We start from the raw sequence: 27,089 nt of genomic DNA, 5'->3' as shown, positions 1-27,089 counted from the left end.
TCTTAGTAAGCACCTTCACAAGGTGGACTCTGTTTTTACAAAATCTCATTAGGATGACACTACTATATAGACTATATTTTATATAGCATATATCATGGACAGGAACTAAACAAAAAATAAAAAAAGGATAGCTGGGTACACAAGTCTCAGGATAAAAAAAAAAAAAACAATCCTGATAGGCACACTCATGCCAGGACTGGAAAACATGACAGTGTAGAATTTTCATGACATGGAAACATGCCTATAATGGGTTAGGTCAGGCTCAGGGGGAGGACAGCCCCTTGTTGCAGAAAATAGTAGTAGTCCACAAAAACTGACAGTCCAAAAATGAGCCATAAGGATGACAGAGTGGACTACTGTGGATAAGAAAAATATTATGTGTTGTTACTATTATGCAAGAAGCCCAAAATTTCCAAACAGAAGATAAACAAAAAAAAAAAAAAAAAACTGAGACAGAAATGATAAATTAGAAGATAGAAAAATACTTAAAACAAGAAAAACTGTCAAAAGCTTCAAATGCAAATTTGTGTTCATTAATACAACAGATTCATGAAAAACAATATACGGATAAAGAAACCTTGGGCCATTTAGAAAAAGAAGCAACTGAAGAAGTGCAAAAGTATAAACAAAATCTAGACACTTTTTGAAAGGTATACAAAAGAAATGTGGATGTGGGAAAGAAAGAGACCTGATTTGGTACATCTGTTGTCAGGACTTAAGGGAAAGGTCCATGCATGGTCTATACATATTCTTCTGAAAAACAGCAATCCACCACAGAGTCAAAGGGAGATACCTGATCTTTTGATAATATTCCACCTCCCTTACTGAAAATGTTTGGTCACTAACTTCATTAAAATCCCAATATCCATATCTTGACTGAGTCGTCTCTATCAGAACATCATCTTTACTGCATCATCTATTCCTTTCTGGCAACTCTGGGAAAGATGGTGCCAAAACCTCTATTCTTTCTCTTGTAGATTTCAAGCATTTAAGTTAGTTTTGGATATTACTGCAGCTAGCTTTTATAATGTGATTCTGCAGTAATAGTACTGACCCATTCTCCTCGCTTCTCAGAGCATAATAACCCAAATGCAAATCATTTCCTTTAATATATGTGGTGAGAAAACTCAAACTTTTAATGCCTGCATGTGAATTAATTTATATGGTGCCTTACTGGAACTGGTCTTGAGCCTGTGGCATTATCGCACATAGACAAGTTTTGAGGTACAAGAAGCTGCTTTTTGTTGGCCTATTTTTGTTATATTTTTTAACTTCTCAAATACAGTAAATACTGGCAAAGCTATCAAAGAAAAATCAAACACCCAGTTCACACTACCCAGTGTCTTGACCTCACAGAAACCTTGTGATTCTGATGAAAAGTTTAAGCATAACATTCTCACAAACTTCCAAAGGCTATAGAAAGAAAATTTCAGCAGTTGCACAACAGAACTCTAACAAGTTATAACATGGCACCAAACATTTCAACTTAGTTATAAGAAAAATCAGCTTTTTAAAGATTAAGAAACACAATCAACATTAGTTTCCTTTTAACAAAAACTGCCTCTAAGGATTATCTGCTCAAGTTTTGGTATCACACTAAACCAAAGTATAAACTATTCCCAAGCTATAAAGGTTTTCTGAATCATATCTAGGCCATGGATAAGAGATGCCCAAACAGACCTGAAAGGTTCAATAAACACCTTTATTCATACTAACAGCCCAAGCTCTGTAATAGCCAATTAAAACTTTACAAATGAACTATGAACAAATGGTTACAGAATTCATAACTTATTCTCAACGCTAAAAACTAAAATAAAAATGTTTTCATCTGCTATTTATCAAAGTAGCAGAACATACTTAACCTACTTAACAAAAACAAATCACCATCCCAGGATATGACCCAGACTAAAATGATAGTAGTCTGTGATGAAAACCTCAGCTTCATCTATCTCATAGCTAAAATTAAGCAACTATTAGGCATGCTATAGGAATCAAACCTTTCCTTACCCCCTTATGCTCAGCTGAAAGCTGTACAGTAACTCTTACACCCAAACCTTCTGTGTGCAGCACCGGCATTAATTAATCTGCACAAAACTTACGCTAAAGAAGGCTTGCAAAAAAAATTGCTAAATATGCTTCTAACTTTCCAAACAGGGCACATCATTGTACTAACCTCCTAAAACTCCAATAGCTTCATTTAGAAAACATCTTGCACTTCTCACCTTAAAAAAGGTACACAGTATCTTATACAGTCCTGAAAAATGCCCAGTCTTTCAACATATCATCAACATACCCCCTAAAGAAACTCAAGGTCACAGCACCTAAGCGAACTATCTCTAATCAAATCACCTTTATGGATAACAACTTTACTCTGATTATGTAACCAAACTCTTTAATCCCATCTAACCTAGCATCAGAACTGAATATAACCTACTTGTCAGCTAATCCTTAAACAGTACCTTGCAACTAACATGTCTTGCTACTGTAAACTCTCACTTCATACCAACAACCCCCTCTTATTTCTACTTCCTAACACACTACAGCTCCTTGCCACCCATCTTCCTTACTGCAACGTATTTCTTACTTTTCTTTCTTCACCATTTTTTCCCCACCCTGTTCCAACCCTGTCTTAACCCATTACCACCTTATCACTTCAACCTCACAAATACTCTCAAACATCATATCAAACTCTTTCCTTTTACTGTTGAACTAAAATAATATGCAACCTCATCTCCTCTTCCCTTACCTAACCTACAGGGGCTTTTCATCTTATTGCATTCTATAGCCTGTAATATGGTAGATAACTTCAAAAAGTGAGAACATAACACTTTGATAGTCAATGTTTGACATTTCACTATTTCACTATACTAGTAATTCACTATGTTACTAATTGGCAATTACAACTATTACCATCTTATTTTCTCACATCTCTGTGCTGCGGTAGCGTTGTCGCCTCACAGTAAGACATTAGCCTGTTTGAGTTTCAGCTAAAGCGTCTTCTGTGTGGAGACATGCGTGAATGGGCGTACCTTCGTTGAAGGTTGTGCGCCAGGCCTGGCAAGCTGATACATAAAAATCTACTGCCAATCACTAGCGGACCGGAGTTCCACTGTGGCGACCCCTAACCGGGAAAAGCCGAAAGATACAACAACTGTATTTTCTCTGTACATTTGGAGCTTTTCCCCCCAGGACTCTGCTGAAAAGGGGCAATTTCACTAAGTTATGCTATCCTGGTAAAAAAATGGAATACACAATAAATAAATAAATAAAGCAAGAAGCTCAAAATTAAATCTTTCATCTCCAGTCCTCCCAGCCTCCTCTCTCTTTCAGAATAGATCCTGAGACCTGACTATCAACACACTTGTCTTCTATGATGTATTCTAATGAAGTATATTCTTTGTTGTTCCTCATCTCACATGACCATCAGCTTGTCACCAACCCCTCTCCTCATTTACCAAAAGCTACCAGACCAACCTTAGTGTTGTTCTTCCCGTCAGGATGAAACAGACAAACATGAGTGGGCTTTGTTGCTGGAGCGGAATGCATAGGCTTCTTTAAAATAGTAACTAGAGGTTGATGATCAGTTTCATCTGGATATCTCGACCATAAATATAATCATGAAACTTGGAACATGCAAACACAATTGCCAAAAGTTCCTTATCAATTTGAGCATATTGCATTTCAGTTTGGGTAAGAGTTCCAGATACATAGGCTACTGGCCTGCCCTCTTGAAGAATAACTGCACCACGACCAAACTTTAAAGCATTACAGGAAAGAGTAAATGGTCTACTGACAAGTACTTTAGTGTAGGTGGAGTGGCAATTTTCTGCTCAAGACCATCAAACGCTCTCTGGTGCTGTTCTAGCCAAGGCCATACAATATTTTGGTGCATCAGTTTTCTTAAAGGCCCTGTCAATTTACTGAAATCTGGTATGAACTTGCCCAAATAGTTAACCATACCAAGAAAACAGTGTAGAGACTGAACATTATATGGAACAGGCATCTCAAGAATAGCTGCTTGCTTAGATGGGTCTGGTCGTAACCCAGTACTAGTAAACAAATGACCTACATATGTGACTTGTGGTACTCTGAATTTGTTCTTTAGGAGGATTGAGCTTTAAGTTCACTTCACGTGCTCTATCTAAAACTTTTTTGAGGTTTCTGTCATGATGTACTTCACCATTGCCTCCGATCAATAAATAATCTACTATTATGGCACAGGGATAGCCTGAAACAAATCTGTTCCACTGCAGGCTGAAAAACTTCACTTGCAGAATTTATACCAAATGGCATCCTGAGAAAGCTAGATCTTCCACATGGGGTACTAACTGCAGTCAGTAGTGAAGATCTGCGATCAAGCATTACTTGTCAAAATGAACTCTGCATCCAAAACAGAAAACATAGTGGCAATCGGTATCAGGGCTGCAACTTTCTCGACTGTATGCAAGGGATGATAAAGTCTCTTCAAAGTCTTATTCAAGTCTCTTGGGTCGATGCATATTCTGATCTCGTCTGAGCCTTTTTTATAAGTTGCTACCATAGACGACACCCATTCAGTTGGTTCTGTGACTGGACAAATCACACCCTGTTGGGCCATTGTATCCAACTGAGCTTTAACTCTGATTTGCATAGCTATTGGAACTCTTGCCAATCTGACCACAGGCCTGACCTCTGGGTCTAACTCCATGGAATAAACAACTGGAAGCTTGCCTAGTTCATCATCGAAAACATCAGCATATTCTGAGGAAAATAGTTAGACTGATGCTGGAGCTGGAACTGGGATGTGTGCTTATATGAACATCTTTAGTAAATGACGCAGAGGTGCAGCTGTAGTTTTGTCACCTCGCAGCAACAGGTTCTCTTGTTCAATTCTCAGCTGAAATGCCTTCTGTGCAGTGTCTGCCTGTCCTCCCTGCATTTGTGTGGGTTTTTTCCAGGTACATCGGTTTCCTCCCACATTACAAAGACATGCGTCTGCAGCATTTCTCCCTGGGCCTCCTCTGAAAACTGGCTTTGTTCCAAGTTGGACTTTCCCAGTAAACAAATGTTAAATAAATAAATAAAAATAAAAGAAAGCAAGTCCATTTTCAAACTGTCTCCGAGACCTAATAATGACTGCACAGGTCTTCAAACTATGTAAAACAATAACTTTGAACTGTTCCCAGCCAGATAACATGAAAGCACTACTGAGCCTTTGGTTTGAATTTCTTCGCCTTTGGTTTGAATTTCTTCGCCTTCATAGGTAACAAGTCTCGCACAATTATCTACATTAAGTTGTTCAACAGCTCTTACTTTGGCAAATGTTTCTGCTGACATGACATTACATTTTGAACCAGTGTCTACTTTGAGCTCAGTGGGCTTGCTATGATCAGGACAGTACAAAATACTTTGCCCTTTGCTAATAAGTTTGCTGCATTGATCTTTTCACTAATCACTGATACACATCTACGTAAAAAGTAGAGTTGCAATCTACATGATTAATTTGCTTTTTCAAGTGGCCTTTCTTTGCAACTGAGTGAAGTTTACTTGACTTGCAAAACTTTTGAAAATTATTCAATTTTTTACACTTGTGAGATTGCTGACCAAATGCTAATCACCTTTCTCTTTTAGACTCATGGTTGGCACCACAATTATGACAGTTAACAATGAAGCTTGACCGGGGTTTTGCTGATTCACCCTTGTGGTGTACTCAACAACATTTGTTCTGCACTGAGCATTCTCCTTTAACTGAACTAGGCTTAGAACTTGCTGGAAAACTTTGGGTTTTCCCTGCGGAGCCTGCAGGGGTGGCAGGTGTCACGTGCTTAGGCCTGTTTCTATTTGCCACATGCTGCATGCAGTCTACATTTGCTCTGGAGCCTGATGAAACCATACTCTTGGTGACTTGCAAGCATACTTGTGTGCCTTTCTGTAACTTTGTGGATTTCACAAATCTCAATAGCCTTGCTCAACATTAAATCTCTCACGAAGCAAAATCTTTCTCAAAGCAGCACTATTAACACCACACACAAGCCTGTCCTTTATTAGCTCATCTTTTGAATTACCAAATGTGCAAGTTTTAGCCTTGTTTCTCAAGTCAGTAATGTAGGTTGCAAATGTTTCTCCTGGCCTTTGGTCTCTTGTATAAAACCATCTCTAGTGTAACATTGATTTGGGGGTTGCACTTCTCTCTAAATTTACATTCAAACACTACGGATCTTCCCTTGAATCAGCCTGGACAACAATGTGTTGATTTTCACCTTCACCTTCATACACTGCTGGTGCGTACAGAAAAGAACACTGTCTATCAATGGCCTCTGACCCAGTTAGGTTTAACAAAATGAATGCCCTGGTGCATGCATCTTTATCCGAGTAAGCTGCTTGTATGAAAATATCGTACTCTTACTCAAATATTATCCAGTTCTCTGCAATATTCTGACCCAATACAAGTGGACCTGGTCTGCAAAATGCCTCTGCCATATTAACACATTAGCGAAGGTTTTGCAAGTATGCACACAAACACGAACGCGCGCACACATGCACACACACGCACATGCACGCATGCACACGCGCACACAAGCACACGCACATGCCCACACACGCACATACATTTTATATACAGATGCCAGAAATTTATGGCAGTGTTTGTAACTATGCCCAATAGTACAATAAGCCTCTGAGTAATAGAACTCTGTGAAATACTTTGAGAAATAAATCTCCCAGGCACTGTAATACTCTTGAAATTATTGTACTGTAAAGTCGTTTATAGTCATTATAAGAAACATTTCAAAGTAACTGCACGTTGCGAACAAACAGTACACAGCACACTGAAACAATTCCAAACTGGCTGTACTCTGTTAACCAGTTCTTTTACAGTGCAAGAAACACTCTGTAATGGCGACATCTTGCAAGTAGATACACCCAGCACAAGACATTTTTCGAAATGGCTGTATTTGACTGCACTTCACGAAATAGTTGCACTTTGCACACAATAACAGTAATAAACATACACTATAAGCACTTTTACACACTTTGTGATGCTTCAAATAACTCTAGTTATGCTATTCAGGCTTTTAGTTAATGCGAAATACCTGTTTATGCCAAAACACTATAATTTGCCATAAAACATGCAGTCACCTTGCTTTATTTATGCTTACTATGCCCTTCCTGACCTTTATTATATTCGTTTTGCCCTTTTAATTTCTTCTCTTGTGCTCGTATTACTCTAAACATGCTCGTTTAGCAATTCTGAGGTGACTTTGAGCCTCCTATTTGCTTTTCTGGTAATCGCTTTATCAGATATTTCAACTTTGAACATTTCCCTTAATTAATAAACTTTTTATGCCTTTCATTTGCTTAATAAACGTTTCTTTGCTATTTGTTTGTCTAGTAATGCATTTTGTGCTCTTGTAATACTCCATTTTATCTTTTTTAATAAAATAATCGTTCATGCAAGTTTTCATTACCTGTAGCTTGTTTCTGGACATTTTATACTCTGCCTTCACTGTTGCTTCTGCATTCGTATCTCTGAAAAGCAGTCTCTAGAATCCCGGTTCTGACATCATGTCATTCGTCCCGTCAGGATGAAATAGACAAACATGCATGGGCTTTGTTCAAGCAGCTTTATTATGTACAAACATATCAGGATTGAAGCAGATAACTAACTTAGATAAACTTATAATTGACTGACCATTTCTCTCATAAACTTATAATTGACTGACCATTTCTCTCATACATGTTCAATCTCTGGCTGCACTCTCAAAATGGCACTGAAGCTAGCACGTGCTTGCTATTTATATATGCACATTCAGTCCTTGGAAATGCTACTTAAAGATACAACACACACATATTCTACACTTAGATAAACTTATAAACAGACTGACTATTTCTCTCATACATGCTCAATATCTGGCTGCACACACAAAATGGCACTGAAGCTAGCACGTGCTTGCTATTTATATATGCACATTCAGTCCTTGGAGATGCTACTTAAAGGTACAACACACACATATTCTACACTTAGCCTTTCCAAGCTCAATCTAAACCATGTCCATGGCCAGCAAGGAGACTGAGAAAGCAGCATCATACTGCTGACAGAAAGTGTGCCTCAACTCCCACTACCCAGTGGTGGCCTTGTAGGCTCCATGATTACTGTCTTTTAGAGGTGTATGCATGCTACCTCACATGAACAACCTTCTGAAACCACTGCACACAGCTTATGCATCATAGAGGCCACCAGGCTTACAAAGTTGCTTTTCTGCATTCAACCTAGGCTGCCTCACTCTCCCTGGAAGGGTGGGACAATGTTGGCCACTCACTCCCATCCTCGCCATGGCCCCTTCACAGCCTGTGCCACTAATCAAACAAAGGTCAACTAGGGCACAGCAATGGCTTTATCCTTCTGTGTCACAGCTCCACTCAAAAGATGTATATTCTTGGGTACACAGCATTGCAATCACCCTAATCATCATTCACAACAAAATGCATTCTATTAATAAGGAGCAACTTGGAGGTTTACACTGTCCACTGACAATTAAAAGGCATCAAGGATAACATAAAACAAAGGGAACCAACACAGCAGTTATGGAAAGTCACTATTCCTCCACTTTCTACAATCCATCCAACAGCTAAGAGGATCTCAAGAACAGACACAAAGTAGTAAATGCAACAACACCCTCTGGAAACATCTGTTATTTAATTTCATTATTTTATTGCAGCGGAATCCTCAATGTCACAGGTACTTTAAAAACTACTTCTTCTTCCCCAAAACTAATCTTGCTCTATGAAGTCTCTCTCGCTCCTGCTCAGACTACAGACTTGTTTAAATACTGTTTCTGCTCCATTTCTAATATACTATTTCTGCTCCATTTCTAATGCTCATAAATCCTCTTCTGCCACTAATAACTCACCAGATAATTCAGACATGCATCTATGTCATAATGAAATTCTTTTTAAGAAAATGTATGCCAGACAAGTCCTCACCTTACTGTAAGCCATTACAGACAAAATTTAACTGCCATCAAAGTGACATACATCACTGTTTCTTTAAATGTTCTATCTTCCTTTATTTATTTATTTATTTATTGAGATTTGTTGACCGGGAAAGTCCACTGCGTCAGAAACCCATTTTCAGTGGAGGGCCGGGGAGAAAGGCTCCACGGGTAATCAAATATTGTGTAGAACAAATACAAAGTGAAAGAGATATACATACATTAGCATAGGGTGGGGTGCAATGGAATACAGTTAATACATAATTATCAGACTGTATGGATTCATAATAACATACTTTCTATCACAAGATAGTAATCATAATCATTTATAAATTGCACATATCGTAGGTAGGAGAAACGGTCATATATAGGAGGAAGAAAATATAACAGAGGGTTAAAGAGTAGGATATGAATAGTTAAGTGTGTGAGGTTAAGGGGGCTTACACTGTATTTCACAAACTGGGATTATTTAAATCATGAGTTTTTAGTGCAGCTTTAAATGCCATTAGGGAGTCAAGTTAAGTAATGTATGTGGGGAGGCTATTTCATAGTTTGGCAATGTTGTAGGAATATAAGCATTGTCCTTCTCTTTTGCTGGGCTTAGCTACATTTAAAAGTATCCTTTCTGAAGATCGGAGGGTTCGAGTTGGGTTGTGTGTGTGTAAGATATTCTGGAGTGCAGGACAGCTATCAGGTTTGAAAATTAGCTTATGAGCAAGTGTTGTATAATAGAGGTAGTGGTGAAATTCAAGCTAAGACAGGTTTGAGATAGCTTTGCATTGGTGTGAGCGGTTGGGCATGTTAGAGACAAATTTTGCTATCTTGTAGTAGCAAGACTGCACCTTATTACTGAGGGATGTATGAAGGTTGGTGAAAATGGGGCTTCCATACAAGAGGGTTGGGATAAGCAAAGTGTTTGCTAGTTTTGTTTATCTAGGTAGCGTTTATGTCGGTACAGTTTTCCAAGTTTGAAATGTGTTTTCTTTACTGTATTGAGAATGTGTTGTTCAAAAACGAGTTTATCAATAGTGATTACTAAATGTTTTTCAGATAACACAGAAATAGAACAGGTGTTATGTGAAAAAAAAATCGAATTTTGCAGCTGGAGGTTTTGATGAAAATAGTAACAATTCAGTTTTTTGGGGGTTCAGCATTAATTGAGCGTCATTTAGCCCGGTTTCTATGGATGTGAATGCATCTTGTGTGATCTTCTGGAAGTTAGCGAAATTGTTGGAGGATGAGATGATAGTTGAATCATCCTCATATTGAATTAAAATGCTTTGTTGTGAGGCTTTATTAAGATCACTAATTAATATATTAAAAAGAGTAGTGGTCCTAAAGTGGACCCTTGTGGGACTCCTGTGTTCTTTGCCAGATACTCCGATTGTTGGTTTTGCCATCTAACCGATTGTTGTCTATCATTTAGGGTGGAGCACCCAAGTTTTTCTAAATATTGTAATAACTTAGGGTGTGATACTGTATCAAAAGTATTTGATAGGTCTAACAGGAGTACTGAAGTTGATAGGTCAGCATCAAAAGCTTTATTCGCAGTATCAGTGAAGGAGAGTAATGCTGTGGATCTGCTATGTCCAGGGCAGAATCCATGTTGAGTGGAAGCTAGGAGGTTGCTGTTAATTAGGTGATTTAGTAGTTGGGATTGTACGCATTATTATAAGATTTTTAATAGCAGGGAGAGAATGGAGATCAGCAGATAATTTGAAAGATCATGTGCATTACCACCTTTCTGTAGTGGAGTTGTAATAGACTTTTTCCACAGTTGGGGACATAACATTCAGAGATTGAACGATTAATAAGAATACTTACAGGTTAAGCTATAGCTTTGGAAGCAAGTTGTAAGTATTCAGGTGGTAAGTTATCAGCGGAGAGTGAGCAGGGCTTTAGTTTGGTTAGTAATTTTAGAATTAGGGATGTAGGTACTGGTTCTAGTAAGAAAGGAGGATTGGGTGGGTTATTATTAGAGGAAACCATAGTGTGTATAGAGGTAGATATGGGGTCTATTTGTGTGGTATTTTGGGAGTTAGCGTTGCTTTTTGTAGATGAATCCTTGACTAGTTTTTGAATGGTGTCAATGAAATACGCGTTAAATATTTGTGCTATCTTGTGAGGGTCTTTGTCAGGAGAGGGTGATGGATTCTGAATGTTACCAGGATTAAGCAGGGAGGATACAGATTTCCGGAATTTGTTTGGATTACTACTTTGGGAGAATAGTTGTGAGAAGAATTTACAGTATTTCAAAGTTATTTATAATTTTGTTCATTTGCTTGAATTCTACTTTTTTCCCATATTTTCCAGACTTTGTCTATAGACAGAAGGGTTTGTTTCGTTAGCCAGGGGACAAGGTCAGGTTTTGTTTCTTTTGTACGAAGAGGTGCTAAGCTATTTAGAGTGCTAAGAAAGACATTACTGAAATAATCTAGTGTCATCCAGAGGCAGTGTTTTTATTGGGGTCCAGTTTTGAGCTTGTAGGGTACTGATAAATATGTTTTGATCAAAGTGGGCAAGGTTCCTGGTAGATTTGTATGTGTGAGGTTTGGGGATTTGTATTTGGATTCTATGGGTATAAGCAGGTAGGTGGTCACAAAGTGTTTGGGAGGGTGCCGGTATTGGAGTAGTAGTGAGGGTGAGATACTAGAATCCAATCCAATACAGATTTGGCTCGGGTATTTAAAGCACGTGTAGGCTCTGTGATAAGTTGTGTGAAACTATGGAGGTTAATGCTGTTAGCAGGAGCTTTGTAAGTTAGATTTTGCCAATTAATGTTAGTGTCTCCTAGAATAATAGTTTCTTGGGAGATATTTTAGTTACTCCAACATAGGAAATCTTCCAAATGAGGGATGTTTTGACCTGGGGGAATGTAGACAGCAGCAATACAGAGTTGTTTATTAGGGTTTATATGAAGGGATGGTTTTAGGATTTCGGGTCTATATTAGATGAACGAAGGTTCATCTTAGCAAACGCTCACATGAGCAAATATTGCGGAACTCGAAACTGCAATTGTGAGATTGCGGTACAGTGAAGAGGGGAATATTTACCCTTTCCTCACTGTAGTGCGATCTCGGAGTTGGAATATATATTTGGGGGGGTGGGAGGCGCAGAGTACCGGGATATTCGCTCATGTGAGTATTCACTAAGATGAACTTTCATTCATCTAATATAGACCCAGGATTTCCATACTATTGAAAGTGGGGACAGATTTCGGATGAATGTTTATTGTTAAGGAATCTCGATAAATTAAGGCTACACCTCCATCTTTTTTATGGGGTCTGTCATTACAAAGAATGTTGTAACCTGGTGGAAGGATTTCAGTGTCGGATATATGTGTTTTAAGCCAGGTTTCAGTTATTCTACTATTCAAAAACTATTTCTTCTTCCCCAACACTACTCTTGCTCTATGATGTCATTGACCTAGCTTATATATTTTCTCTTCAACTACTGGGTGTATCCTTCAAATCGGGGAAAAGAGATACTATCATTCCATTGCTCAAATTTAACTCTGTTGCATCTCTCGCAGATTTTTAGCCCATTGCTAACCTCTCTCCTTTAAATACTAGTCTTGAGATCCTAGTATGTAGGCAGGTACTGGACTATGTCAATAAATACGGCTTTTTAAGTTTCTCACAGCACAGATTTAGAAGGGTTGGGGTACCATAGTTGCCCCACAACACTGTGTCAATGACACAATTTACTCAAACATGTAGGCACTTCTGATTGACCTAAAAGAATATTTATGCAGGTTAACTACACTCTCCTAATTAAAAACCACGCAAAACCTGGATTTGATGAGGATCACACTAGGTAGGTTTACTAACTTTCTGAAAGAGCCAAAATACACACCTTCCTGCACTGGCATACTATTCTCTTATCTCTCAAAGCTCAGTATTGGTCCTTATCTGACACCCCAAGCTACATCCTTCTCTTTAAACAAATAGCTCCATATTATTATGTAGTTCTAAATCAACTGCTGTACAAACAACCTTATGACTAATCATATTTGGAACACAGCTCAAAAAAGCAGTCTGATCATCATGTTTACTAAATCTCATGATATAAATGATACATACCCTAGACTGCAAGACAACCCTCACTTTACACAGCAATCCGCTAACACAGACCATCTCCTAAGCCTTTTTTCTTTAAATATCCAGGAAATGGGCTAGATACAACCATTTAATTTAGGCAACACTCTTGAGTAAACAGTTGATAAAGTCACCTTTCACTTGAAATTATACTACTAGGATTACAGATTTATTCTCATAAGAAACAAGACAATCTATTATGACACATTTTTGTTTAAACCTCTACTAAACATGATGTATTGCTTTAGAACTCTGGATAATTTTAAGAAACGTCAATGTATAAACTTGCATACTATAAACGTTCTTACTTACTATCTATGGAAAGGTAGCCTTCTCCTAACTATCTTGATATACAAGCTGCTAAAGTTAGCTATGTTGCCATCTTCAGCACTGAAACTTTCTGTTTACCATCAGCTCTCACAGGTTGTAAGACCAAGGAGCTATTGCTCTTCAAAGTTTAACCTTTTGTTTACTGTTGGGAAGCATTCCTTCTCTAAAACAGGTCTGGCTATACAGACTTGTTTCCATGCCAACATCATACTCTCTTAATTTAAGACAGACTTGTAGTCAAACACCTTTCTTACACTTACCATTTGCAGCTAGTGATGGAAGAATGGCTGACCTTATTCCCATACTCTTTTTCTCATCTTATCCCAAGATTAGAACAAAATTCTCCAAGAATAGAACTCTACCACAACTACCTATGTTCATAATCATATCTTACATATGTCTTCCTTATCCCATTGTCAGGTATCTTTACACTAACCCCACCCCTCCTCCATATCGTCTTTAAATTATACACATTTCTACTGCAAAGTGGAATAGGACTTCTCTTTATACTGTAGGCAGATTATAATGATGTTCTCTCCTCTCACAATTTATGTAATCCTACACATTTTTCTTTTCCTGAAAGGAACGTTCCATCAAAAGATCAACACCTAACAGAATCCCCAAAATCCAGCAACTCACATGGAGACTCCTTATAAAGAGTAAGCATTGCTAAGACGAGGAAAAGAATTCCCTTCGGGATCATAGGCAAGTACTAGGCTACCTGCCGTTGTGGGCAATTTGAAACCTATCCAATTTCCCTCTAAGATGAGAATCAAACCTTGTAACTAGTAGATAAACATCTCAGACATTATGACAACCTCCATCAGACAAACAATCTTCTTCCTTTTAAAAAGACGTGCTTCAAACCTGTAAATCATACTACAATTTGCAAATGCCCTGAATCTCCAGATTAAAAGATAATGCAAAAAAATAATTTCCTTCTCTTGTCTACTAAACAATTCCTTCCCAGCTGTCTTTTTACATCTTGCTGAAGCAAGTTTATTGCACGTCTCTCATAAGAAGTGTAAGCACTTGTGTTTTTTTATTAGCTTACAATAAGCATGATTACAGATTTAGCTGTCAAATTTTGATACCCTCTACTGTGTAGTTATATTATACTTATACTGATAATTCGTCTGTAATATGCACCAGTGTCACTTCTTAGAACTTGCTACAATTTAAAAAGGAAATGCCACCTAGAGATATAATCAATTTTAATGAATTTCAGTATTTTAATTCATTTTTCTTTAGACCTTGTTTACACTTTGTTATAATGTAAATCTACTATTGCTTGGACCTTAACTTCCCAGGCTTCTGCTGAAAACGGGCACTGTACCCAGTCAGGCAAAAACAGATGACTACAGACAAGTTAGCAGAATTTATAAAAAAAATGGAAAGTGAATTGCTATTTGACTGAGTCACTACCTGTCACAACAAAAGTTAGATTGACTATTTTAATTTAATTACTTTCGGTTTTCCATGCGTATATAACTTTTGTGTTACCCTGCCTGATAAATGCTTAGTGGACAAGTCCTGTCAGCAAAGAGATAGAGGCTTCCGTGCTTAACACCACTAGAGAGTCTTCTTCCTATTATTTCAATTGTTATGAAGCAGAGCCATGAGTGCAGTTTTTGAACAGCTACGCGTGTTCACCTCAAGGTCTGTCATGTCACAGTAAGGAAACTTAGCAACTGTTCTTACACTACAGATTAAGAAAAGATGCCTCATAATGTAGCATTCATGTAAAAGACTGCCTGATAACAGACCCTTCAACTGTAAAATCACATTTTATACTCAGACTGTGTATGAAGGTTTACTCAGTTTCCCCAAGATGCTTATCGCATACCATAGCAAGTCTATGGTTACACAGTAAAACTTCTTTTAACAAAAACAAATTACATTTAAATGTCTTTAGGGATTACATTCCTGCTTCTAATTTTACCTCTCTCTCATACATTAGAAAACAATGTGGAACTATTTAAGCTTAGTTCCTTTCATTTAGTTACGTTTTAAATAAGGCGACTGTAGCACAATATATACCAGCAGACACAGAGTCTTCTGTGGGTCACCCCATTAAAGGAAGAATAGTTTCTCAGATATTTTAAGTCCCATATGTATGCAATAAGTCTAAATTATATTATAGGAAGTTACAATTTAATTAATTAACAAGGCAAAGATGAAGACTGATTTTTTTTCCTGTACTACCTAATGTCAATTATTAATTCCATCAAAACCATAACGTTAAGCTCTAGGAGTGAGGCTATCAAACATACATACAAATATTTCAAGCATGGGCATTAATGCCCTTCTAGCCTATCAATATGCCAAATCACTTGTTCCCATAATAAGTGTCCATGCAATTCTTAAAAATATCTAAACTAGTACTTGCTTTAATGTAATTTGGTAGTTTGTTCCATGCGTCTGCTACTCTGTCAGAGAACCAATTAGTAAACTTCTCGTTCCTATAGAATCTTCTCCATAGGTTGGCTGATGATTCCCTACTACTTTCTGATAACCCAAAAAACTCCCAGAGGTAGTTGTCTACAAATACCCTATATACCTGAATAAGATCTCTTCTTAGATATCTGTAAGAAACAGTGTACATGTTCAAGTATTTTAGTACTTCATATCTTAAATTTTCACATCCATGGATGCCCTTGATATATTTCCATTGTATTCTTTCCAGTTTACCCCAGCTTGTTTTCCTATAAGGTTTGCATAGGGTTATTCCACACTCAAGTTTGGGGCTAATTTAACTACCAATGACTTCATCATTTCTGATTTCCTAAACTTTACAATTTTTTTTTATACAACCCACAGTTCTGTAACTATCATTAACCAATTGGTTGATATGATTAGATCCAGGTCCTTAAATGTCACAAATTCAATAACTGCATGCTGTATTGAAAATTCACCTTTCATATTATGTCTCCCAAATCTCATATATTTACTTTTTGATTTGTTTACCAGCATATATTCTCCTGTGCCCAAATGGTCAATTTAGTTAAGTTCTTTTGCAGATATGCCTTATCTGAAACACATGCAGTCAGTTTACCCAATTTCAGGTTATCTCCAGACAGACTACAGAACACCTCAGATGAAAAGTTAAGTCTGAAAGATGCAATCTAAACAAGTAAGGGCCTAGGAGAGAACCCTGTGGGACACCCTGACTGTAACTAAGAATTTCACCTATCAAATTGTTACATGATACTTGCCATGTCCAATTTGTAAGCCATGCAGCTATCCATCTTATCAAGAGTACATCAATACCTATCAGGAATGGCAGCAGTAGTTTTCTGTTTTTAGGTAAACATTATGTAGTAGCAACAAGAATCTATAAATGTGGAAATGAAAAGCACAACTTTGGGGAAAGTATTTAATGAAGTGTGAAAAATTAATAAAGAGAAGATATATTCTTGTAAAATTATTAGCAGCAAGATGAGACCAAGCCCTTACTGTGTCCCACATGACCCGTGTTTAATTGGCAGCATGGGCACTAGCGGGAATGGACTGGGGTAGATGGGAACTTAACCAGCTTACTCATCTGGAGGTAGGGTCCTAGGCTTGCTGCAGCAGCGTTAAGTTCAGTGCTGCAAGTGGCATACTGCTTGGTTGGGTGGTGGCACCTGTGTGGAAGCAAGCATGTCCTTACCGAAGACAGCTAGTGTGTAGCATGCCAGGCTACCATACGGTGGTTGTGGGGGCAAAGGGCACACTCCCCTGCAGCAGCATGATACTGCACCACCATCCTCCTTATCTCTAGACATGGGTCAGGATGAGCCTGGGATGTGGGTACAGTAAACCCACTGAAAGAGGAAAGGAGCTGATGCTCAGCTCAAGGAAGGAATGAATAAATGACTGAATGACTGAATGAATGAATGAATAAATAAATAAATAAATAAATAAATAAAAGGTGTCATCTGTATGTTTCTGTTGGTAACTAAAAGTTAACCAAGATAAAAAAGGAAAACCTAAAAGAAATTGAAACAAACAGGTTTATTAATGGTTAAATGCTATGTAAGCAAGCAATACTGCCTGACAGTGTGGGCATTATCAGAGAAATAATGGACCTCGCAGGGGAGTTTTGAGGTCCAACACCACAAGTGGAGAGACTCGCCACTCCCTCATAGCATCCATCCTGGAGGGCATTACTTTACTTTGATAATGGGCTTTTTTTCATTGGTATATACTTTTTATATGACTGATGTAAAATACCTCCTCTGCCTAATGCTTTTTATACATCCAAATATAATTTGGATAAGAATTTAACGTCCACACATACAAAAAAAAAAAAAGAAGGTGCTAAGCAATTACAGTACCTTTCTTAACTAGGTACACTTCAGATGTCTCGTGATCAAATGAATGAATAAAAAAATACAGTGTAAGGCACTGCAACCCCCCCTCCCTCAATGCCTTTCAACTGTCCCTACAATATGTTCGCTTTACTGGTGAATCACTGAAGGTTACTCTCAATCAATGAAGCTACACATTGCAGTTTCATACTTGCTATTGTTCAGAAAATGCAGGTTGTGATAATGCAGGTTGTGATATTTAAAGAATGACCCTGATTTTAGGTCCTTTCCCTCACACATCATTGGTTTTATCCAGAATTCTTGAGAAAGGAAGTTGAGAAGTATGCACTCCATCTCTCACTCTCCTTCTCTATTTTTTAAAAACACATGCATGCACGTACACAGACAGACTCACACGCATCACTTTTTTTTCTTATGCTTGCTGAAAAGCAAACCTGCATTTAGTCAGCATAAAAAGATGCTTGCTTTTTTTCTTCAGTCCTAGCCTTACGCCAATTTTATCTGCTTCCATGAAATGGCAATATCTATACATTAATACCGTGTTGCAAAACAAACACTGTTCACTGGGGCCAACGATGTACATTTTGCCCATTGTTAAAAGACATAAAACAAGAAAAGTAATCACAGGCATTACGAAGTTAAACTTCACTTCTGATGTTAAGAACATCAGAACAAGAAAAGGTCATTTTTTAACATGTATTAAAGCAGCTAAGAAAGACCAGCAAGGTTCATCCAACCTCTCGTAATGTGGAACAATGTGAAAAGCATTTTAATAAAACATGTTCAGAAATACATGGGTGCATAAACCTAAAACCATTTAAACATCTAAGGTTCCATGTAACATCCACAGTCTGATCATGTATATAATTAAGTTCAGTAAAGGAAAAAAAGAGAGGAAAATACATTTTTCCAGGAATCTTAAAGGGCTAGAGAAAGAACCTGGGGGGCATTCAACAATACCACTCTCAGAATGCTATACCGAATGTGACATTCTACATAAAAGTCAAGATAGCTATACAAGTGAGACCAACTTATTTATTGGTCTGTCTATCTACAGACAGTTGATTACTGGAAAAGTCTGGGTAAAAGCCCATTTTCAGAGGAGGCCCAGGAAGAAAAGCTCCAAAGTATTACAAAACATTTTAAGAACAATAATTTTACAATTTTTAAAATAATTAAAGTTTAAATAATAATGTGATAACCAATGTGATGTAGTGATCATTACATTTGTAAATCTACTGCCTTTTTTAATTTATCCAAGTCTTTTGGGTTTCTAATACCATGAAGGAAATGGACCCCACTCATAAGTCAAAGTACGATCAAAGTTCATGAAATTAGTATTGTTTCAGTCTTTGATGTCAATCAGAAGTGCTCTTTGCAGCACCCACAACGTGCCCAGTAATGACTCCTTATGCAACTCATATGGGGTTACATGTATGCTCCTACTACTAAAGGAATTGCCAGGTACCTTCCTTCAACATTGCTGTTGTTTCTGCCTGCAAATCCTGTATTTTATGACTTTGTGTCTCCCTGTACAGAAGACACTGGAGTCACTGGTTGTGGCGATTTCAATGATCAATGTTACTTTTGTCTTCATTTTATGGACCACTATATCTGGTTTTCTGGCATCTCTTTTTTGAACTGTTGGTAATGGGTGATTCCATGTGATATAGACTATCATTTTCCATGATGCTTTGTGGCTTATGTTTTCAATATTTTTCAGCCAATTCAATACCATGTTTGCACAATCCAGCACCATCTGATATTCAGTAGTAAAGTAGAAGTCTCTTCAAAATCACTTCAAAATATTAAAATCAGTGAAAAACATTACATGAACTGGTTTCGGTCCTGGGGCTGCTTCAATATGACATGCACATAGATTTTACATCCTGCTATAAATAGGTGAAGCCACTTCACCACAATCACTCCAGAATACATTTAAAGGGTATTTATAAAGTAAATCATCATTCTGGTTTATGAACACTTCGGGGGGGGGGGGGTGACAACTGCTGGCAGATTAGTTTAATAAATTTTTTTTTTCAAAAAAGTAAAAATTAACAAGATAGTGGCAATAGTGTGGTCATCACATCTTTATATCAAGGCATCTAAAAATGAACTGTACATTTCATAAATTCCATGTTAAATTTAAAGCCCCACATGTTTTCACTCAGATAAAACAACAAAATTATTACGCTGTTCTGCACTCACTGTATGTCCAGATAACCCAGCAGTTATCAAGGAACCAACATATGTCTATGGCTCCCAAAATAAGTTAATAATTAGACTGTAGATCATCTTGTCCTCAAAATATGCCATAAAAAGGTCTGCATATATGGGAACAAAAGAAGTCAGCATTGCTGTACTGCTAATCTGTAAACAGCATTGGTTCTTAAAATAAAGCATTTCTGTTAAGACATGTTCTCTGAGACATAAAAACGTAATAAACCCAGACGAATATGTGTTAACCCTTTCTAACCAGTATTTATTTATTACATTTGATAACTGGGTAGGTGGACTGGTCTTCACAGCCTTTTCAGCCATGACCAGTGTAGAATCCCAGTGCATAAAAGAGTTTACATCTGCGGTACAAAGCTACCATTTGGGTTTTAACTGTACTTCTTGTATAAACTGTAAGAACTGATATCCTTTAAATGCACTCCAAGTCTAACAAAGGTATACGTTTCATAGCTAAGAAATCAGACAAAGGTTTAGTTAAAGAATCATTACCTGCCACTATAGATCTCCCTGGAGTTTGTGTGAATCTTTGTTTATCTTCGGAAGAATACAGAACTGCAGCCTTGGATTATCCACCACTAATTTGTTATACGTTTTTGATAATAATGCTTGCTTCCAAAACCCAGTTCAAAATTGGATCAGTTTCAAGATTCATCATTAGAGTACGCTCCAACACCATGTGACTGTAAAAAACAAAAACATCACTGAGTAGTTTCACAGCTTCAGCCTTATAAGATTGTAAATTCCAAACAACTTTACTTATTCCTTTACCAGCTGGCAGTATTATTATGTTCTTAATTTGTTTTAAAAGGTTAAAAATCTTTACAAGGGGTTAAGTCTGAACATATTAGTGCTATGAAAATGTAAATCCCTAGTATCAGCCTTTTTGAATACTGATACAATACTTCTGTGGGTAGGTGAAAGAAGGCTTATATTTGAATATATTTTCAAAACAGTAAGATGTACTACTGTTAAAAATATTTACATTTCTGCAAAAGGCTTTTAAATCAAATACTATTTAGAATTCTGAAGAAAAAAATGATAGTGTAAAATTCAGACCTTTATTTAAGAACAGCTCTCATCTTCCTTCAAACAATAATCAGGAATATTATGTGTAGCATTGGTAGAATCATTTGTGGATTCATCATTTTCTGGTAAATTGTTAATTCTGTTTTTAATTCTATTTTTCTCCTTTCCATTCCTGGTAAAGAATGGAGTACCTTCTTAGGGCACTTATCAATGGGGATGCATAATCAAATCTGTACCAGCAGTAGATGACACTATCTGTTAAGCAAAGATGCTGAGCGCTATGATCCTACCAGTTTTAAGGAAAGCTTACAAAAACCATTAAGCAAGAGATGTTAAAATCTGAAAGTCAAACTGGACTAATGACTAATGATCATATGTATAAGAAATATGATAAGATGCAAAACTGTACAACTTTGTTCTTCCAATATGCTGCTTATTAATCAGGCTATAGCTCACTGCATAAAGATGTTTACTTAAAAGAAGGAGACAGGAAATTAGCAAACATAACATCAAATAACGATGCACAGCTAATTCCAAGCAGGACAGATCTAAGATGGGTCTCCATTCATCTTCTGTCCCCTCCAGAAATTTGGACTCCAGATAGAAACCTGTTCCAAAGGGAAGAGGGAACTTATCATTAATCCCTTTCATTATTATACAGTACAGCAGGGTTTCACTCTCAGTACAGTGGCTCACAACTTAACTTTGCAAGAAACTCTACTTTGTTCATAGGTTAGTACTAAGCTAACTGCCCTTGCGAGCCATTTTAAGCCTAGCCAATTATCTCTTGTGAGACTCAAATCCTGCACCTTGTGTTTGTAAGGCAAACACCTTAAACATTAGGCTGATACTAGGGATTTAACTGTATATGACACATTCTGAACCACAGATCTAATGAAAGAACATTGTAGCTGCTGCAACACTTGGATAATCTTATTCAATTTGTCAATATGTTTCTCTAACTTAGAAAGGTAAAACCTGGAGGTGGCTTATGAAGGGAGGACAGAACAAAAGGCACCCCTTCTACATCTAAGAAGTCTGTCTAAACAGTCACTGAATTCTACTTTACCAGCAAAAGAAATGGTTAGCAATGTGGCAATGAACTGCAATTAGGAGCTCCTTCATCTGCCTGCTGAAACTTTGTCCTCTACAGAAGTTACCCCTTGTAACCTGGCCACTAAGGAACAACTCTACCTCATATCAAAGACAATAGAGAAAGTGAAATTCTTTTTCCAAGCAAGTCTAACCCATAAGTGGGGTTGTGTGCTCCATGCTTGATTAAATTTACTGTTTCACTTTTTTGTGCAACTCCCGGTGACCACAGTGTTCACAGTCTCCTCACACAGTGTGCCTTGCTGAATGGGAAGGTTTTGATTTTGTAAATTATCTTGCATGTATAAGACTATTCCATGAACTAAGCTTATCTGCAAGACATTAACTCAAATGATATACACTTGAAACTACAGTAAGCACAGTGACAACGTTTTCATAAATATATGAGAAAATATGATGCAGTACACAGTACATCTATCTCCCTGGTATCCTTCCATTCCATGAATGCAGCTTGTAGGATCACATCACATGGATATCTGAGCATACATAATAAAACATTCGAGGATCAAACACACATACACATCAAAGAGTGAACCCTTTTAACCAATGCACACAAATTTTCTTACCCTTACCCAAGGAAAAATCTACACCAACATGCTTCTGGAATTAAAGCTGGAAGCTGCACAAATTCTACCACTCAAAAGTTATCAGGTTTGAGGCACCATCATGGAAATCAGACAATGAAATTTCCTCTCTGCTGACTAAAAAGATACAAGAGTGTTAGATTCTTCCCGAGAAGGAATAAGAGATCCAGGTACAAGGCCGAGGGAGGCAAGTAACAACGCTAATGGAAGCCAGATATTGATATTTTCTGCTGATACAGCCAAATATTATTGGATAGTCAGGAATGAACAAACAGATATTCATCTTTTTGTTTATTTTTAATAAGCACACTGCTAAATAACAGCAATGCACATGCTTTACACAGCAAACCAAAACAGTCAGTTTGTAATGTCAAAAAGCCTGTCTTAACAGATGGATTATTTAAAAGCTTGCTTAAATGTCCTGGGTGTAGTTTCACCAAATAAGGTCAAAGCAGCAGCACTTACAAGCAGAAAGAGCATGATAAAACACAAATCTCATTCCAAATGTGTCTGAGTGAATAGAAAAGGTCATTAAGGTAAAACAGTAGCTACAAACTAATTCTGAAGATGAGCCTCAAATGACCATGGCCAAAGATCAAGGGGATTGCCATAGTGGGAAAGAGTATGATTTCTTCCAACCCTTGTCTCATTTAGTCAATCATTTTTTAGGTGGGGAAAACAAAGAGCAAAAGAAAGTACTATAGCACCTGCTAACCAAGTCCTTTCCTTGCAGAAGAAATATTTTTCCCCTTACAACCATAACTATTTGTGGAAAAAATTCATCTGGGGCTGACCAACAAACTCAAATCTATCATGCTGCTTAGATCTGATCTCTACTCTATACATATAAAAGGATGCACAAGACTGAAAACCATTCCCAGCTATACTAATACAGTAAATGGAACAAAAATGGTCAAGGCTGCCAAAGGAAAATTACACAACGTACATAGGTTCATAGGTGTGTACTAGGCTAATGGCCCTGGAGCCTTTACGAGCCTAGCCCATAGAAGTGCCCTGGTATCGTGCCACCCGTTAGTTCCCAGTGCCTCTATCAAGTACAGTCACTGGAATGATCCCCGGGGTGAACTTTCTATTTCTGACCTAAGAAATGTTTGGACTCCAGGTACTACCATAGCAGGTATGAATAATTTTAACAATAACAACTCCTCCCTCCACATACAAAGGCATCACATTTGCAACACGTCTACATCTGACAGTTTTAATAAATTATGTAAATATATACAAGTACTGACAGTGGGCAAGGCTGAGTAGGGTGTCCACTCAGCTTTAATGTTAGGAAGATCAGAAGGCAAGAAGGCTATGGGTTCTACTCTCATAGCAGATATCTGGTCTCAAACTGCATTGGGGGAATGGGGCACACAGCATTGTTAAGGTTTACAGTGAAGCAGAGAACTACCTCGCAAAGTGAAACAATAAAGCCTCGGAGGGAATTAATGCAGCAAAACACTTTTATTGAAGTATAAAAAACACCATTAACGTAGTTAAAAATCCGTTTTCGTTTCAACAACTTCATCAGATGTGGGCTGAAGCATAACTCATCATGTTAAATACTCAAAAATAAATGACATCATAAATTAATTATCCAATGAAGATCCATTAAAATTCAGTCAAATGTTTTCCATCAGTCCTTTTGTAACACAGAATTGAACCTGACACAACCCTTCATGAGGCAGTTGTTGAAACGAAAACAGATTTTTAACTACGTTAATGGTGTTTTTTATACTTCAATAAAAGTGTTTTGCTGCATTAATTCTCTCCAAGGCTTTATTGTTTCACTTTGCGAGGTAGTTCTCTGCTTCCTTGTTTGGTTATAATAACCTCGTTTTTGCTTGACTTTGGTTTATTAAATTGTTAAGGTTTATTCAGAAAGCCAAAAGACACAACATTCAGATGAGCTGTTAAACCAAGGTATCATCAGGCTGACTCTGTAGCAATCTAGGTGGATGGTAAAGATCCCACTGCTCTTTTCCAGTGTAGAAAACAGACATTAAATATATGCACAGAAAACAAAAATAAAACACACAAAGAGGAACTACACAACATAAAACATGAAGTACATTTTATAGTGACACTACAGAACTGCTTACTTTCCATTTTGTAAGTTGCTTACTTTGTCACTTCTTGACATACAAAACATTCTCAAACCTCCCATTCTACGTTTTCTACACAGCATTAAATACCATCACCTTACACAACAACATGTACCTCATTAACATCTTTATACCTAGAAATTAAACAACCTACAACATATGTGAAAATAAATAAAATAAAGCCAAAAAGTAAGGCAGAACTCACTGGAAAAAAAAGTTTATTACACAAAGAGCACCACAGTAAGTGCTTTCATCTCAAATGAAGACTTCAGTAGACTGGTGCAACACACAAAACAGAATGGTTTTATACATAAATACGGTGGTGGTGCTGCGGTAGCATTGTTGCCTCACAGTTAGATGTTGCCCATTCGATTCTCAGTTAGAGCGTCTTCTGTGTGGCGACATGCGTGAATGGGCGTTCCTTCATTGAAGGTTGTGCGTTAGGCCTGGCAAGCCAGCACGTAAAAATCTACTGCCAATCATTAGCGGACTGTGGCAACCCCTAACCTGGAAAAGCCAAAAGACACAAAATTCCACTTCCAGTTGTCTTAAACCTTCCAGACCTTTTTTGTTAGCTTACTTTCCCAAATCCCTTCAAAACCCTTTATATTAGAAACGTGCTTTAATCAGTCTCCTCACAAATGCACCCACCACTAAAGACAGCCTTTCTTCTTTTTGCTTATACCTCAACTACCTTTTCTGTGGTAACTGTACATATACCAGAAGAAACAAAATCCCACAAATTTGAGCTATTACTGCACTTTCCCTTTTCCACCTCTGTCTAATAAATTCTGCCCTGAAAATGTTCTATTTTGCAGCCATACCAAAATGTCCCATCTCTGTGCATTTTATTCATGTCAGTCTTCCAAAATTCTAGTCTTCTAAGCAACTCAAACAAGGTCTATCAATTTAAGTCTGTGTCAAAGCTTCCCAATATTCCCTGCATTTGTAAAAGTTTCCATTATCAGTCTATCTCATTTACCACCAATGTTAACAGAAGCATTACAAAAATATAATGAATCAAAAAATGGTTCATATTTCCTAAGACCAATCTCATCACCACTATACAAAGAACACTACTTCTCATAAGGTTTGGCCACAATATTACTTTTTTGTAACTCCATTACAGATCACAAAATATTTTCAGTTTTTAAATCTCTTTAGACAATAACCACTGAATTTAATTATTATTGTGAAGCATCTAATAATCATGAGATCAATCAAAACTTAAAAATAGCTAAAGTTCTAAAAGATAATATTAAAAAGGGGCATTACAATGGTCAATTACAATTCCATACATCCCTGGTCTCTCTATAAATAATAACTCCAAAGTTGCACAAATTCAGAAAACACAACAGCAGTGACTCAGCCAATTTAAGACATCCTGAAACACTAACTACAAGAAGTCAGTGATCTTCCTAGAGTGACAGTGTAAGACTCACTCATATAGTGAGCAAAAATCGAAATGTCTCCATAACCACTTAATATAAATGCTACATACTCTGCCCATGGCTCACCTCTTAATGTTTTGCAAAACTTTAACTCTCATTCTCAGGTGTTTCAGTTCCCCAGCTTGATTAAATTGCAAACCGCATTCTATCACACACATACACAAGGGAGTTATCAAATGTTTGCAGAATTTGAACCTCTCGTGAGCTATATGCCCTTGTACTGGATACCAGGAAAGCATTCAGTTTCATCACCTTACTCCTTGATGCTGTAATACTACTTAATGTTATTTGAGAAAATGTCTGTTCATCTCCTTCTGATGTTCATCATTTGATCATTGATGCAGTAGCCTTTGCTATACATTTTTAATAAGGTTATGGATATAACAGCTGACAGATGCTTCCATGCATCCAAACCATTGGCAGATCAAGCAGAGCTGAACAAACAGCTGTTTGGGTGCCAAGCCCCTCAGAATGGTGATGGTCTGCACCTGTCGCCCCTGGGATTCAGGTTACTGGCTAAGACTCTTGCCACCCCTATAGTGCCTTTTTTAGGCAAACTTCAAAGGACAAAACCACCACCGTAACAGGTACAAGCATGCAAAATCTGAAGGTAATGCTACTCAATGCTAGAAGTCTAAACCTCAAAATGCACTCTCTCGAGGCACTCCTAAAAATGGAGAATATCGATATCTGTGCAGTAACTGCGACCTGGTTCAAGGCTCCAGAGAGCACCCCTGCAATACCAGGCTACAACTCTTACCACACTTTTCGGCCACCAAACCAGGACCGAAACACTAAAGGTGGAGGAGTGTCAATATTCACCAAGGATATTCACACCACCAGGCTAGTTGGCCGAC

The 27,089-nt window shown here is 37.5% G+C and overlaps 1 protein-coding gene across 2 annotated transcripts in view; it reads right to left on the bottom strand.

The window, feature by feature from the left end:
- Positions 1-27,089, bottom strand: part of CBWD3 (COBW domain containing 3) — a 950,215-nt gene that overhangs the window by 905,253 nt on the left and 17,873 nt on the right. Inside the window, exon 2 of one of the 2 annotated variants that reach the window (XM_044064328.1) lies at positions 20,437-20,627. The exons of the other annotated variant lie outside the window; for it this stretch is intronic. The gene's annotated coding sequence lies outside the window, so the exon portion shown is untranslated. The remainder of the gene's footprint in view (positions 1-20,436; positions 20,628-27,089) is intronic. 2 annotated transcript variants of the gene reach the window in all.

Source organism: Protopterus annectens, chromosome 2.part2, assembly GCF_019279795.1.
Source record: "Protopterus annectens isolate FY-2018-M chromosome 2.part2, PAN1.0, whole genome shotgun sequence".
NCBI classification, from domain to species: Eukaryota; Metazoa; Chordata; order Ceratodontiformes; family Protopteridae; genus Protopterus; species Protopterus annectens.
Note: the sequence above shows the minus strand (reverse complement) of the source record. Positions and strands in the feature narration are given on the sequence as shown.